At 36.1% G+C, this 15,861-nt stretch overlaps 1 pseudogene; it reads right to left on the reverse strand.

Annotated features, from left to right (window-relative positions):
• Positions 1 to 14,796: 14,796 nt before the first annotated feature.
• Positions 14,797 to 15,823, reverse strand: LOC114519729 (annotated as a pseudogene).
• Between the last annotated feature and the right edge of the window lie 38 nt (positions 15,824 to 15,861).

The following is a 15,861-nucleotide window of genomic DNA, read 5'->3' on the forward strand; positions in this document are numbered from 1 at the left end:
GTTGGGATAACGTTGTGTGCTAGCTGGGAAACTACTTCTCTAGTCCTGGAGTAGGAGAGTCCAGTTGATCGCAATTGATTAACTTGTCTTCGTTTAGAAGTAAGTCTAGTGGATAGTAAGTATATAATTATTCTCCAACGTATCTAGAAAAAATATTATTTAAAAATTATACTAAATAGTTTTAGCAACTAACACCTTGTTCCCAGCGTGGTACAAGTCTGTCTTACTTTTTATAATTGACAACTCAACAAACCAGGCATCACTGTCTTCACCCAAAAACTTAACATCACAACACCGCAGATTGGCAAGTTCGCAAAATTTTGAATAAAACTTGCAACTTTAAAATCCTGGCAACTAGCAAAACAATCGATCGAGCAAAAGCCCTAACGGGCTTGGACTATATAAAAATTGTGATCTCTTAGTCTTACCATCCAATCATCAAGATCAACAATTTTACTTAAGTAATCAGCTCTCTCGTCGGAAGTACGAGGTATTCAATCTACGCGCGTTCATCTTAATGCGATTTTGTGTAAAATATGTTAACAGCCAACTTGTGCAAGTGCACCTTCATGCTGCCAGAACTGACAATTGTCGCAACAGCCTTATTGTCGGTAAACCAATGCACTTTCTTGTTGTACAGAAAAGGGGTTTCACGTCCATTAACTCTTAGTAGAACTTTGCTTCATCTCGAGATCATTCCAGTTTTTGTTCGCCTTCGATAACAGCGTTCGCCTTCGATAAATTTCCATTTAGTAAACACTTTGAGATCGTAGCAAGGCTGTCTAATCAGGCCAGATTGAATTCAAATTGAATTTTGTTGCCTTTGGATTTAAATGAACTCGAACTGAGAGGCATGAAGATCTTCCTTTTCGTCGAAGCTTCTTTTAAAGCTCGCGAGCCTTTGGTCTAGTTTGTTGTCCAAGATTTGGGCAAGGCGATGGAATACTTGTTCGTTGTTAGCCATATTTACTGTAGACTGCGAAACGGATACCGACGTTTGTGTAACGCGGTTGAGCCAAATTAATCAGCACAGTACTGGTTTCATTATCACTATAGCGAAGAGTTCACGTCCGACGTCGCCATTAAAATTATAATTAAATTTAGCCAAGTAGCTAGAGGTAGATGCCTTCGAATGACTCTGCACCCGGAGTGGCCTTAAATACTCCACCGTGTGGATTACCACATGTGCAATCGTTGTGCACCACGTGCCGCTACAAATACATTTCAATTGCTACGTAGTCTCATTGTAACCCAACAGCATGATGCCATGTTTTGTATCTAGCCATGCATAATTATTTTTATGTAGCTATTATTAAAAAAAAGTTAAATAATAGTTCCTAGGGTTTTCTACTTTAATTATACGGTCGGAATATACTGTATATATAGGAACATACTAAAGGGGATATAGGAACATATTATTTAATTATCATTGAAAATGCCATTAGTGCGCTGAAAACGGTCAACATTTCAAGAAGAGCAGTTGGAGATGAATAACAGAATCATGGCGCGTCAACAATTAGGAAAATACAGGAAAAGGGTTTTGCTAGCTGCTGCTAAACGGAACATAAACAATATAACAATCCGAAAATGCAACTCATAGTTTATAGGCACATCGCTTCAATTATTAAGATCGGTAAAAAAAATTGTAACGATCGTGGAAGATGCTGAGATGATCGTGATCACAAGTAAAATTTTTTGCGATCGTAACGATTAAATGGAAACCAGCCTTTAACGGACAGCTTACTGATGATTAACTCATAGCGATTTTAGTTCTCCGTTATGAGTACGTAAATGAGTACCCTATTGTCCGTATTGACTGTTTAGTTATACTTATTGAACTTTTTTAAAATGCCATTAAATTTTACCTTTCTTTTTAAATGATCAACTAATGTAATTGAAATTTAATAAAAGTTAATGATTTTTTCCTCGCTTAAATGAATATTTCAAAATTTTATTGGTGTATCGCACCATGTCATATTTGCTTTTGTTTAACGCCGGGCAAAAGTTGCATGTACAGTATTGCACCATGTTAGTGAGTATCACAAAAGATCGAATATTCACGAATATTTAATTAAGTGGTTGCGTTTTTTATGATTCACCCTGTAAAACATAATCCTGGCAGTGTTTAGTCATCCTACAATAGCATGTGCTTAATTGCTTTGTTTCATAAAGACTTATTTCAGTACTTCAAAATCATCTCACGCTTCGTTGAATCTCGTTTGACCGGGGTCATGTAAACAGCCCTTAGAAATTGTTGGAAATTATAAAGAGGGATTTCTTTTGTACAACTTTTCCTTTTGTCGTTGACTAACTGCTTTTCGTATCAACTTATTATTAATAATTTGCCTATAATTGAACTTGTGTGTCATAAATAATTTTGTCAGATGTGATTCTTATTTGTTTTGTCAAGTTGCCATTTAATCGACCATTAAATTTCTTTTATTTACTCAACATTAATAAAGATCAACAGAAACGTCTTAATGTAAACAACTTATACATTAAATCTCCTGACGTTTCTACTATACCATTACAATTATGCGTCCTAGGAAATGAATGACGAATATCGTTTAGTCGAAACGTAGGAAGTAAATTTTCCACATGTCTCCACTTTACAAAGATTTTTTTGTTCTTTCTTATTTCATTGAAATATTCAGTTGTTTTCTTAATTCGTGTAATTTACATTATATAGAATAATTTTGTTTTCTCACACATTCTTATGTTTTTGTTTTATAGAGCTGCAGAGATCAAAATGGATCAAGAGAACAAAGAAAAAAAAGATGTCACAGGAAAGAAAACTGGTCTTTGGGATGTGTTCACAAGATCGTCGAGTGTCGACTTAGATGTTGTAAAGGAGTTGGTAGGAAATGGAGCTGATGTAAACTGTACTGATGAATTCAGTGAAACTGTGCTCTTTGATGCTGTAAGATCTGGTTTTGTAGAGGTCACAAAATATTTAGTTGATCAAGGCGCTGATGTTAACTGGAAAAGTGATTTTGGTGCAACACCTCTCAGCCATGCTGTACAATCCCATTCATTGAAAATTGTGAAATATTTAGTGGAACGTGGTGCTGACGTCAGTTGGAAAGATACAAATGACTTTCCACTTCTCTACTGGGCTGTACAATCTCGCTCATTAGACATTGTCAAATATTTAGTAGAACGTGGTGCTGATGTCAATTGGAAATATAATAATGACCAGTCACTTCTCTACTATGCTGCACAAATTGGCTCATCAGACATTGTCAAATATTTAGAGGAACGTGATGCTGCTAAAGACCTTTCCGTATCCCCAGGATTGAGATATTTGAATGCTAATCGAAAATCCTTAAAGGGTAATTTCTTCGTTTCTTTGCAAAACTATTTCATAAAGAGCGATAGGGAAACGAGCAAGGCCCTCGCTAGAAGCTAAATTTGGCGGGGGGTATTGGGATACAAGCTTGTAACGACGGCCCTGGAGACAAGACAATAATTATGAGATTATCACGAACAGCACTATCTTCCCTCTTAGAAGCGTCTAAAAACTAATTATACATCCACTGGTGAAATAGACTCAATAATAATCAATTATTACACACGGTCAATCGGGAATTTCAACAGCAAACAAATCAATCAATCATTTGCCGATAACGAAGGCATGCAGATGCAAATAATTTTTTAAGAGACATGGTTATCTATGTATTTACCCAACCGATCTGCCCACAAACATACCAAGTATTACTCTAAATTCTTGGAATATTCAGCTGCTTCCATATCTATATTTATACGTATTTTGAATTTGAAACCTAGTTCTGTTTTTAGTAAGATCTGGTGCGCAATATGATTTGTCGTTGGACTCAATTCGCAAAGGCCAGCCGCTGCAACTTCATGAACAATCCTCAGGGATACAAAAAAAAGTGAGAACAAGCTGCAGAACAGGTAATTACTGTCATCTTGATTTATTGATTATTAACTATTAGAATTTTATTTCAGACCAGTAAGATGCCTTTGCCTTTTTCAGGTATTAATACTTTAATTTATAAAAAAACCTCCACGAAAAGGTATTGCCGCTTTGTGACTTTGTTTGCATTCGATTTTGCGGGTGGTGTGGAACCATTAAAATTAAAAAAGCGTTCTGTTTATATTTTTAACTAGATTTCGCTCCAGGAAAACCCGAACATGAAAAACTTAAGCAACTTTCCAAATCATTTTTTATCACACAGCCGACGTGCAGACCCGACAGGATATTAGCTAATTTAATTCTTGTCTACTCTTTTAGGTTCTGTAAAACGGACTCAAGTTATTTCCGGTATTATTATATAACAAAATATTTTTAGCCATCACATGTTCTTGACGTATTTCAACAGTTAATTATTTTTTTCAGGTTGTAATATTATTCCCCCCAGATCGACAGGAATCTCCTTACAAGGTAACTAAATCTATTCGAATTTACAAGGCGTCAATCGTGGAGGGAGATGAGGGGACGCGCCTCCCAGTTGTTATATAATTGGGGGCGACGAATAACATTATCTGCATGATTTTATATATGTTAGAGGATTTGTTGAACAGATCTAGAATGAATGGAATCTAATTTTCTAGTAACAACCAGGCTCCTAACTTTTATACCATATAACCTCAACACCTCACAACGGCTAGATAAATTGGCGAATTCTTTGAACATTGCAGAAAACTCGTTGTGTAGAAATAATTTGACCAAAGGCTTAGTTAAAGTTTTATTGTTAGACTGCTCGCAGTCCATAATATAATAAGCGAAGTATAATAGGGGGACTGTGAGCAGTCTATTTTATTGTTTTTACAACGTTTCGGAGATTACCTCCATCTTCAGGTTTTAGACACAGAGTAAGTAAAAGATACACAGCTGGAACTAGGTGGCGTATAGTAATTAAGTACGGCGTTTTTTTGTACCCGCTTTTTTTTGTGCGCGTGAGCGAAACCTCCTTGCATTATAGATATACCGCTGATCGCTTCATCCACCCCTGCCACACAATACGTATTATCAGAAATGTTTATTTCTAGTGTGCCCACTTTTTTAATGCGCACTTTTTAGTCCCTGAGATTTAGAGTATAAACCATTTTGCAATTAGCCATTTCCCAATCGAGCAGCGTACTGGGTCTAGTCGCGAACCGCAAAGCATCTTTGGACTGTTTGGAGGAGCATGGCCAGGGAAAGGCAAAACCTGTAATAACTGTGGAAAACCAAATCATTTCGCCAATGTTTGTCGAGGACGAGGAAAACAAAATCAAAAACAAGCGCGGACATTACGAAATCAAACATATACATAAAATACGAAGTATAAGCCCAAGAATCTAAAAACATTAGACCAGGTATGCAATTCCTCGGACGATGATTATTTATATTCCATGACAGATCAGAAACACAATAACAAAGTCAATGTAACGGTAAGCGGAGCCAAATTTAAAATAACAATTGACACTGGCTCGCCAATAAATGTCATTGATCGTAACACTTTCAACAAAATGCAAGACGTATCATTAAATCGCACAAGCACGAAAGCTTTTGCATACGATACGAAATCACCAGTCCAATTCTTAGGCAAACTCGAAGCGGTTATAGAAACACGGAAGCGGATTTCGGTTGGAACATTTTACGTTGCAAAAGGCGAAAATAGTGGGAATTCACTTTCGCTCTCCACAGCCCATGCAAGACCTCGGACGTGTTAGCTTGCATATAGACAATCTCGCACCAGTAAAGGACACAGCACTTGAAAACATCATTCAAAGCACTCTAAAGTGTTTTCGGGACTCGGAAAATTAAAAGGACAGAAAATTAAACTAAACATTGATAAAACCCAAACACCGAAGCAAACGAAGCAATAAGACGAGTACGTCATCCGACACCAACATTTAATGACGTGAGTTTCGCCCTAAACGGAGCTAAATTCTTTTTGGGCTAAGCGTATCACCAGTTAGAATTAGACAAACAGTCTCGATAGGTGACCACATTTATTTTAGCCCGCACGTAGGATTGTATCGATACAAGAGACTCAACTACGGCACTAACGCTGGCGCGGAGATATTCCAATACACTCCCCAAACTGCACTTCAAGGACTTGAAGGCGTAAAAAATATAGCGGACGATATCATATTGTGTTTGGGTCGACAAGAGCCGAGCAAGACGCAAATCTTGATAGATGTCTGCAGCGACTTGCAATAAAAGGTTTGAGACTAAACGAAAGAAAGTGCGATTTCCTAAGAAACACATTGTCATTCTTCGGACAAATTTTCTCGGTACGAGACGAGACCTGATCCTAGTCGCTGATTTACTAGCCAGCCAGCTCAGCCAACTAATGCGCATGAAACCAGAAGCCTTCTTGACATGGCTAACCTACTAGTAAATACATTAGAGATATTGCAACCCTGACCGCTCCACTGCGTGAATTGACAAGAAAAGACACTCGATTTGAGTGGACGCAAAAACACCAAACAGCATTTAAAAAGCCAGAGAACACACTCGCCACTGCTCCATGTATGGCGTAGTTCGTAGTCACATTTGTGCTCGTTGACGGAAGCCCAGTAGGAGTTTCGGCAATTTTGTCCTAAAAAACCAAAAACTGTGACATTAACAACCAGCAGAACATTGCGTGTGCCAGTCGAACGTTGACCGACTCTGAGAAAAGATATTCTCAAACAGAAAAAGAGGCGTTAGCGATAATTTAAGCAGTTGAACACTTCCATCTAATTCTATTTGGTAGTAAATTTACATTGGTAACAGACCATAAACCTTTAGAAATTATATATGGACAGCGTACAGCTAAAACATCGGCACGTATGGAAATATGGGTACTTCGCCTCCAACCATATGCGTTCAAAATAATATATAAACACGAAAAGATGACAGAACCGTGATTTTTTATCAATTGACAAAAAAGAAAATGGTTGATGGTATGAATCCTTCTAACAGTGAAACGAAAAACCACTGTGAATCCTGTGCTCCAGTTAAAATGCACAAAATACCTGACCAAAGGAAAGTTCTAACAAGACAACTCACCCACTGCAGACAGTGCAGAGCGATGTTTATTGACTCACGGGAATTTTACAGCTCACTACAACGTTACTGCCCTCACGGCATATATAATTTTTCGACTGACAATATTTCCTCATCGGTTAATGTTTTGACCCTCGTTTATTGACTAATCGAAAGCATCCTTATTATATTCATTCAATAGATGCTTGCAGGGTTAAACACGCAAAGCATGATGGTTGGAAACACAATTTAGAATTACAACTGTCGTCCAGTCGTGACGTAAACAAACGCTTAATTTGTTCACAGTGAACAGTGAATTTTTTGAAATATGACGAGTTGTCGGCAGCATATGTATCTCAAATGGTTTTAAATCGGCAATTTTGTTAACATAGTGTTATAACAGGCCGGGTGCTTTAGTAATGACTATACGACTACGAGTACATGATTCGTCATTTTCCCGCCAAGTCTACTAAAGCTTCCTAACAATTACTAGTACAATGTTGATAAAATTCCCGAAAAGTTCTCGCGTTCAAATAATCGCGCAAATTTAGCCCGCCTTTCCCGAAGCATGCGTTGTGAGCAAATGCAATGCGCAAACCCGAAAAAATATTTACAATGCGCAAAATAATCTTTTCTTAATTATTATATTTCAGCTTTAATTGGTCCAAAAGGAGGCGTTATCCAGAAAGACGACGTCACACTTCAGTTGGAAGCTGGTTGCTTGACTGAGGACACAGAAATTACTGTAGCTACAAAACCTCACAAAAATTTCGTCCCTAAATCATTGATAGACTTGGGCCTAGTTGATGCTTTCCTAAGTGCTGCTGAATTCCTTCCACATCGCCTAGAATTCGTAAAACCAGCTGTTCTCACCATTCCATTCGAGAAGCCTGACTCCGATGCACAACTTTTCATCCTTCATGGCTCTTACAATGATATTTACGAAAAGATCGTGTGGGAAGTGGTGACTAATGGTATCGACAATGACGTGGACAATGAGGGAGTGGTAAATTTAAAAATTGCCGGTTTCTCTTGGTATGATGCCATTTTGGCGTTGCCGGCAAAGTTAGTTCGAGTCGTTTCCCATTACAATCACTCGTTTGTTTGCCGTCCCTATGCCTTGTACCGCAGACAATCTTCACTCAGAACAATTGACATCGCAGTTGTTCTGATAAGTGAGTTTGTTGATGACAATGACGAAAAAGATATCAAACAGTTGAAGGATCATTTTGATCGAGGTTACCACATCGGAGAAAGAGGAGTGTTCAAACGTGTTCACACTGATCATCATTTTCAAATATGTTTAGAATTCCCAGGAGTTAAAAGCAGTCCTATCTCTTTCAAGATAGATGAGACTCAACTGGATTCTGATGGTTATGTGATTGATAATTTTAGGGGAATTACAATAGAGAAACTAGAAAATGGACAGATTGAGATCAGGGATGTAATCGAAACTACCTTGCTGTGGAGATTAACTTTAATAATTGAAAATTGGCAAAAGACCACAGAAAACGATAATAATGGTAAAGTAATTTTTAATTACTAGAATAAAATTATATTATTGCAAAAATTGCCAGCCTTGAAAACATAAGGGTAATTAATATGGTATGTCAAACGGGGGAGCCCAAGGTCGCCGGGACCACGAGGTTTCTCGGGCTTTGCTAACGCGTGCAAGGGGGGAAGCCCCGCGTCGTTCATTTAATACCTTTTATTCTTGAATTTTCTGGCTATGTTATGCTTCCAACGAGCGCGGAGCGTTTTTGTTTTCTCGGTTCTCCTGTAGACCTGCATGAAAGTTTTTTCCTAGTAATACAAAGATTAGTAAGACTCAAGATTCTTCCTTTTTAGAGTAAAATAAAAGAGCCTTTGGTAAAATTCTGGCCCGATCACATAAACTGCTTTTCGGTGCTTTCAAAGAATTCTGAATTATTTATAGATATTTGCTTTAAATGCAGATTTATGATGATTCGTTTTCTCATCAATGATTAATCCTCTCCATGACGTGTTGTTTTTCCTTATCCCACATGTTATTTTAAATTTTAGCACAAAGCTCAACGACGGAACAATTACCAGAAGGTATGCATAACATTGTTTCTAAGATACAATGTGCAATAATAAGTACATAAATTGAGGAACGTTTAAACGAAGGAACTCTTAAACTATGCCACTTTTTCTTAAAACATTTTCTATGCAACTTTTTCTCACCTCGCCTTTAGCGACGAATTTTTAAATAACCCAGGTGAGTAACCCACTGAGCTATATCAAAATTCCTGGAGGACTTGCTCTTGGCCAAAAGTTGAAGTCACTTATAAGATCGCGGATTTCGGGCTTTGCTGACCCCACAGGGCTCCTTTTGCCCATGATATCTACCACTGATATGCCGTGATACAAAGTTAAAAACTGTGTCCGTCTTCCTTCTGGATTTTATGGATATATTTTTGGCTTTCGGGTTTTTTTTGTTTTTTGTCTAAAAAGGATAAAAGTCTTGTTTTTTCGCTGTTCCACAAATGGAAAGGAGACGTAACTTCGTGCTCTTCTTTTGACGTTGTGAATAGCTTAATTCACTTATCGGGAGAGTGAATTTTCTCATTTAGACGTATTTTTAGCATGCTGCATCCAGGCACAGAATACCTGTGATCCAGGTAAAATTATGAAATTAAACCTATTAAAAAGTTATAAATTATTTCGTGTATAAACTTTGAGAATTTAGCTTAACGTGAAATATATATCTAAAAATTATTTGAAAATTTACCGATTTCTTGGCGGTTGGTAATTGTTTTTGTTTTTTTTAAATATTTCCTTTTCAGTTTAAATCTTGAAACTTCCACACCAAGTATAACGTTTCAATAGCTTTTATTTGGTCTGGCGTCTAGCGTCAAGTACTTCGTCTTATAACTCAGAAGAATTATTTGGCTTCAATCTAACATAGGGCTGTTTTTTTTGCATGAGCTATCGTTCCAGCTGTATAGAGTTCAATGATATACAAACTGGATACTAAGCGCCATAGTGCTTTCGTGATTGTTTTCGTGGGCTTGGGTATTTGGTTTGCGTTGGGTGGGGTGAAACACAAAAAATTTCGGACATAAAACGCAAAGAGGGAGACTACTGGTATAATGTCTATTCTGCATGTGTGACCTGAAGATGGAGTTGATCTCCCAAACGTTGTAAAAACAATAAAACTTTAACAATTAAAGCCTTTGCTCAAATTATTTCTACACAAAATATATCTAAATGCGGTTTAGAGAAAGTTTCGTCATAAACGATTTGTAAAACTCTTTGGCTCGTAGCTCCCATAAAATTTAATGATATAATGAATTGAAACAAGCTAATATAAATTATTCAATCCCATGCATGTACCCGCTATTATGATGTAGAAACAGATACCACAATAATTCATTCCAATGCTTTACAAATGAATGGGCTAATGTTTTGCACAACTTTAGAACTAAATATGTTTTAACGCCAGGTATTGAAAAGAAAATGTGCGTGGATTAAAAATGTTTACTACAATTGTCTCTAGTGATACGTTTTTGATGCACAAATTGAGAGTGTGAAGATAAAAGATAGGTGATATTAAACCTAGCTATTATCTCGATAGTGTGCAAACAAAGCCTCCAGGCTATATCAGGGGTGGATCCAGCACTAGTGCACTAATTTGCATTACAAAACAAAATGGCTATTTTGAGCAGTTTTCATGTGTCATGCAAATGAGTGCACTAGTGCTGGATCCACCCATGGGCTATATTATAGTAATTTTCCATCCTCTTTTCTCAGAAGATCGACCAGAACATGACAGTTATGAAGAGCAAAAATTGTTAAAAAAAACAACTTTGATTGGAAAAAGCTTACGTGGAAATTTTCAAAGGTATACATACATACATACATAATTATAAGGATTAAAATTTTTTAGTGGTTTCCTCAAAAATTCCTATTATACACGTTCCATAGAGTCAAAGAGGACAAAACGGATCGAGAAAACGAAGAAGAAACATGTGGAACGAAAAAGAGAGTTGGTCTAGATCTTTGGGATGTCTTCACAGACTCGACGAGTCTCAACTTGGAAAGTCTAAAAGATTTAGTCGAAAATGGAGCTGATGTAAACAGCACTAATAATTTCGGTAAAACTGTGCTCTTTGTTGCTTTCAATGAGTTCTTCATTTACGTATACTTTGTATAAGGGCTGCTTTCCACTGATGCGTTTTTCATACGCACATACACGCCCGTACAGCGAGAGTCTAAATAATTATATACACTTAAAAGGATAGGTTAGCAAATCGACAAAACTTATTTTCCTGCATATTTTAGTATCCAGTTGTTGACCAATTTGTTAAATAATAAAAAATTATAATTTAATGGCTTACTCGGCTACGCCTCGTGTTTTACAAGCTTCTCTCGTATTCTCCCAACATTCCCCCATCGTGCATTATTACACCATAAAGGCACGCGACTCGTTTTTTAATTCTTAATTATTATATTTCAGCTTTAATTGGTCCAAAAGGAGGCGTTATCCAGAAAGACGACGTCACACTTCAGTTGGAAGCTGGCTGTTTGACCAAGGACACAGAAATTATTGTAGCTACAAAACCTGAAAAAAATTTCGTCCCTAAATCAGTAATAGACTTAGGTCTAGTTGATGCTTTCCTAAGTGCTGCTGAATTCCTTCCACAACGCCTAAAATTCCTAAAACCAGCAGTTCTTACCATTCCATTCGAAAGGTCTGACTCCGATGCACAACTTTTCATCCTTCATGGCTCTTACAATGATATTTACGAAAAGATCGTGTGGGAAGTGGTGACTAATGGTATCGACAATGACGTGGACAATGAGGGAGTGGTAAATTTAAAAATTACCGGTTTCTCTTGGTATCATGCCATTTTGGCGTTGCCGGCAAAGTTAGCTCGAGTCGTTGCCCATTACAATCGCTCGATTGTTTGCCGTGCCTATGCCTTGTACCGCAGACAACCTTCACTGAGAACTATTGACATAGCTGTTGTTCTGATAAGCGAGTTTGTTGATGACAATGACGAAAGAGATATCAAACAGTTGAAAGATCATTTTGGTCGAGGTTACCACATCGGAGAAAAAGGAGCGTGGAAACGTGTTCACACTGATCATCATTTTCAAATATGTTTAAAATTCCCAGGAATCGAAAGCAGTCCTATCACTTTCAAGATAGATAAGACTCAACTGGATTCTGATGGTTATGCGATTGATGATTTTGAAGGAATTACAATAGAGAATCCAGCAAATGGAAGGATTGAGATCAGCGATGTAATCGAAACTAGCTTCTTGTGGGGATTAACTTTAAGTGAAAATTGGCAAAAGACCACAGAAAACGATGCTAACGGTAATGGTAAATTTTAATTATTCAGAATAAAATTATATTATTGCAAAAAATGCCACCCTTGAAAAGCATGAGGGTAATATGATATAATTATGTCAAACGAGGTAACCTAAGGTCGCAGGGACCACGAGGGTTCTCGGGCTTTGCTAACGCGTGCAAGGGGAGAAGTCCCACACCATTCATTTAATACCTTTTATTCTTGAATCTCTACGCTTGCGACGAGCGCGGAGCGTTTTAGTTTTAATGGTACATTATTATTATCGAAAATACGTTCTCAGTAATACAAAGATTAGCAAGACTCAAGATTCCTTCCCTTTTAGAGTAAAATAAAAGTGCCTTTGGTAAAATTCTGGCCTGCTTTCATAAATTGCTTTCGGCGCTTTTGAAGACTCCTGAAATATTTATAGATCTTTGCTTACGCAGATTTATGTTTATTCGTACATTCTCATCAATGATTAATTCTCTCCATGACGTGTTGTTTTTCTTCATCCCACATGATATTTTAAATTTTAGCACAAAGCTCAACCACGGAACAATTACCAGAAGGTATGCATAACATTGTTTCTAATATACAACGTGCATTAATAAGTACATAAATTGAGGTACGTTGAAACGAAGGCGCTCTTTAACTATGCCACCTTTTCTTAAAACTTTTTCTCACATCGCCTTCCTCGACTAATTGTTACATAACCGAGGTGGTTCGACCAATCATGAGCCAGAATTTTCAGTAATTACCTTTTTAATTATATAATTAACAATAATTATTATCGAATGAGGTTGAACATGATATGAAGAATTATCAAGCCGAAGTTTGTGATTATTGACCGAAGCCGAAGGTTGAGGTGATAATGACAAACTAAGGCTTGATATTTCTTCATTATCGCATGTGAAAACCGAATTCAATAATTGTTTTATTATTTATTTATAAGAATGAACCTTACAACTTTGAATTGTTCTCTTGAATTTGTGTCGATTTTTCATCCCCGCTCCTTTGGGACGTTGATGTCTTCGCCATTCGTGTGACGTCAAACGTGTGATACGACTATTTATCACAAGGAAAAAAGTCGTAACATACGTTATGACGTCACGCGTTGGACATGACGATTTCCCACATGGCTATTAGCCAATCAGAGGTTGTGAATTCTTTTAAAAAAATAATTATAGATATTATTCCGTATTCAAACGAATATTGTTTCCTTGCATTTCCAGTCGTATGTCATGCCACAAAACTCACAAATAAAGAAATAAGTGGAATAAGCAGAGAGGTTGGGCTTCACTGGGACGGTCTGGGAGGACTCATGGATATTCCGTACTATGAATGCGAAGAGATTAGATTCAACTGCACGAAATTTTCTTCAAAAGGAGAACAAGTTCTCCTACTTTTCAATGAAAGCCACTCGTTTGATCGGCGTATTTTGAAAAGGTGTTTGGATGAATTGGGACGAAAAGATTTGAAAGACCTGCTGCTTCCGATGGAGAATGAGGTTAACGTTTTCTAGCGCTATAATTGTATCCATGCCATGCATGCATAATTAAAGTGTTTTCATTTTCGCTGAAGATCATTATCAGTCTAAAGTTTTTTATAAAGATTTACCTTGATGATCGTTACTATGTGGTAAGGCCTAAAATGTAGGAAAAATTTCATCTCATTCTTGTCGAAGTGACATTTAAATACCCAATGAACGAACCACAACTCAATTTTCGATAATGATACTCAATAGTAAACCTTCATATTTTCTCTTCAACCTTTTTTCAGGTCTCACCTTATAAAACACACATCGAAATTTGATTAACATATAAATATTTGCCGAAAGTAGCTGGGTTCTTCATTTGTGTCGCATTGTCGCAGGTTTTTTAACTACAAGCCATTGCCTGAAGATGCATTTTTCCCATGCAATTACATCTATTTGTTTAAATATATTCGATGCGTAACCAGGGTTAATCATATTGAGAAATATATAGGCGTTCTCTGGGTAAAATATTTATTATTTCGCGAGCTCTCGACTGTTAGTCTGCAGTTTTCAGCGGGTGGAGAAAATGGAAGTGTTGCAAGATACGGGGATTACAATTACAAAGCAATTAACATGATGACGTATTGACAGCTACAATATTAAGGCAAAGTGAATATATATTTTACAATGTTTCGGCAAAACTAGGAAATTACTAGTGTTTATTTATGAGAAAGGGGAATTGTTTCCGTAAATGTTTCGACTTGTTGTGTGAGTCTTTTGTGCACGTGCAGTATGACTCGAGGGTTTGCCTGTGTCGATATGTGCCTCAATAATTTTTGTGTCAATAATTTTCCCGCCGTCAAAATCTATTCTGTTGTCATTTGCCCACGCATGGTTAGCGATGTTCGGGCCATTTTTTTCGAACATAACTCCAACATAACCTGAGAACGTCTATATTTCTTCATCTATTTGCATGTAAAATGTGTCGATATCCTTTAGCGAGAAAAGGGAAAAATTAATCATAGGATTTTGATATGGAGATTCAAATAGAGATATAGGGATTTAAATAGAGATATAGAGATTTGAATAGAGAATAGAGATGTAGAGATTTGAAGAGAGATAATATAGAGATTCAAATGGAGATATAGAAATTTAATTAGAGATATAGTTTTTGAATAGAGATATAGAGATTCAAATGGAGATATAAAGATTTAAATAGAGATATAAAGATTTAAATAGAGATAAAGAGATTTGAATAGATATATAGAGATTTAAATAAAGATATATAGAGATTTATATAAAGATATAGAGATTCAGATACAGATATAGAGATTTAAAAAGAGATATAGAGATTTAAAAAGAGATATAGAGATTTAAATAGATATAAAGTGATTTTAGTAGAGATATATAGAAATTTAAATTCAGGTATAGAGATTTGAATAGAGATATAGATATTAAAATAGAGATATACAGATTTATATAGAGATATAAAGATTTAAATAGAGATAAAGATTTAAATAGGGGTGAAGAAATTTGAATAGAGATATAGAGATTTGAATAGAGATATAGAGATTTAAATAGAGATATAAAGATTCAAATAGAGATATAAAGATTCAAAAAGAGATATAGAGATTTAAATAAAGATATAAAGATTCAGATAGAGATATATATAGAGAGATTTAAATAGAGATATAGAGATTTAAATAGATATAAAGTGATTTGAATACAGATATATAGAGATTTCAATTCACGTATAGAGATTTGAATAGAGATATAGAGATATAAATAGAGATATAGAGATTTAAATAGAGATATATAGAGATTCAAAACGAGATATAGAGATTTAAATAGAGATATAGATATTTAAATAGAGGTATAGAGATTTAAATGGAAATATAGAGATTTCAATAGAGATAAAGTGATTTGAATAGAGATATGTAGAGATTTGAATTGAGGTATAGAGAATTGAATAGAGATTTATATATTTAAATAGAGGTATAGAGATTCAAATAGAGATATAGAGTTTTAAATAGAGATATAGAGGTATAAATAGAGGTATAGAGATTTAAATAGAGATATAGAGA

This window comes from Dendronephthya gigantea, unplaced genomic scaffold, assembly GCF_004324835.1.
Source record: "Dendronephthya gigantea isolate DGI-Jeju-01 unplaced genomic scaffold, DenGig_1.0 000014F, whole genome shotgun sequence".
In the NCBI taxonomy this organism is placed as follows: Eukaryota; Metazoa; Cnidaria; class Anthozoa; order Malacalcyonacea; family Nephtheidae; genus Dendronephthya; species Dendronephthya gigantea.